This window comes from Microtus ochrogaster, linkage group LG3, assembly GCF_000317375.1.
Source record: "Microtus ochrogaster isolate Prairie Vole_2 linkage group LG3, MicOch1.0, whole genome shotgun sequence".
Classification (NCBI taxonomy): Eukaryota; Metazoa; Chordata; class Mammalia; order Rodentia; family Cricetidae; genus Microtus; species Microtus ochrogaster.
This window is the reverse complement of record NC_022029.1, coordinates 38,665,871-38,668,073: the sequence shown is the minus strand read 5'-3', so window position 1 is coordinate 38,668,073 and position 2,203 is coordinate 38,665,871.

Sequence of the window (2,203 nt, the reverse complement as noted above, 5' to 3'; positions counted from 1 at the left end):
CAAAGGGATCAAGACCATGAAGGGGAAACCCACAGAAACTGCTGGTTTGAGCTGGTGGGAGCTCACTGACTCAGGACTAACAGCTGGAGAATGTAGAAGGAGCTGCAGGCAGTGTGCCTGCTGCCTGGCTCCCATCTTCTTGGCTAGCTTATGCCCTGAAATAACACACAAATTGTATTCATTTCAACACTGCCTGGTCCATTAGCTCTAGCCTCTTCTTGGCTAACTCTCATATCTTGACTAACTCATTTCTGACAATCTGTGTGGCACCATGAGGTGGTGGCTTACCCGGAAAGATTCAGCATGTCTGACATGGTGGCTGGCTCCATTGCGTCTGCCCTCACTGCCTTCTTCCTCCCAGAATTCTGTTCTGTCTACTCCACCCACCTAAGGGCTGGCCTATCAAAAGACCAAGGCAGTTTCAGGAGAACATGTATAGGACTGAACTAGGCACTCTGAATGTGGTGACAGTTGTATGGTTTGGGCAATTTGTGGGGCCAATGACAGTTGAACCAGTATTTACCTTAAGTGCACGACATGGCTTTTTTTGAGCCCATTCTCTATGGAAGGATACCTTGTCCAGCCTAGATACAAATGGGAAGTCCTTGGTCCTGCCTTGAGTGATGTGACAGACTTTATTGACTCCCCATGGGATAGTGTGGGAAGTCCTTCTGTATGTGTGTTGCTTTTATTGGTTAACGAATAAAAAAGCTGTTTTCTGCCAATGGCTTAACCGAGTATAGCCAGGCTGGAAGATATATATAGAGAGAGTGGGTGGAGTTGGGTGACACCATGTAGCGGCTGCCTGGGGACAGACAAGCCAGAACCTGGCTGTTAGGCCACGAGCCTTGTGTTGAAATATAAAATAATAGAAATGACTTAAATTAATAAGTAAGAGTTATCCATTAAGAAGCTAGAACTAGTAAGCCAAGCAGTAATTTAATTAATACAGTTTCTGTGTAGTTATTTCAGGGCTGAGCAGCCGGAAACAAACAGGCAGCCTCACTACAACAATGGGAGAACTCATCCTCTCTGAGGAGTGCATGGGAGTGGGGTAGGGACAGCAGGAGGAGGGGAGGAAGAGGGAACTGGGAATGGTATGTAAAATTTAAAAATATGGTTTAAAAAAAGAAAGAATATAACTAATGCAGTGTTCAAATGGGAATTTCATGGAAAATAATGTGACAGAACTACTGACTGGCAGGTAATTTTGCAGTGCCATATTTTTCAATCTGTAAAGAGTTAAAAACATGACTCTGATGATAATTCTCCTTGCATTTGTCCACTCATAGAATTAACTGTCAATCATCTGTTCTTCAGAAACTTGTACTAAACTCTAACCCTAAGAAACATAGCTTGTTTCTCTGTACATTGCCACCAAGAGCAGAGTTTCCGAAGTGTGAAAATACTACTTCCCAACTAATTTTAAATTAATTTAAATAAAAGTGTATTTTGTTTGTACCTCTGGCTCCTCTTTTGGTTGTTTTTTCCAGTGCTTATAATCATAACCTCAGACTAGTTATGTGGTTGTTGCTATTTTTTCTTTCCTTTTTTTTTTCTTCTTGGATGCTCTCATAGCTAGAAGAAAATTTGCCTGTGACAAATAATTTCATTGAATGAATAAATGTGTTACTAATTATTGTTAATGCAGATACTATTATATTTTATCATATTACCAATGGGAGCAGTTTTTTAATTAATGTAAAATTGTCAATTTTGAAAGTCTTTGGGGGGGAATGGTTTCATTAAATTGACTGCTATCATTCTGTTTAAACCGGGGGAAATTTTTAAAAGAGTTAGAACATCATCTTTCTACCATTTCAGACTCTACTCTTTCTTTCTCATCTGGCAAAAGATATAAACATAAAGAATATAGTTTAGCTAGTGATTTGCTCATGAACTTGATCTTTAAAGTCTCTTGTCTGAGATGGCATAACTAAATTATATATCTACAGCTATGGATAGCAAAAGTTTTAAGTACAAAAATATTTACACAGCTCATATACAGTTCAATTTCTATTTGCTTTGATGGCTTAATATTACCTACTTGAAAAAAACCTTTCCTTTGAAGCACTGATTTTATGAAGTTTTAATTGATGAAGTACCTCAAGTGCATTACTTTCAAATATTGTTTATTTTGTATTTTATAGTGTAGTAGGAGCTGCGGGTTGCATTCTGCCACCCAGCTCCCGCCACCGGCTAG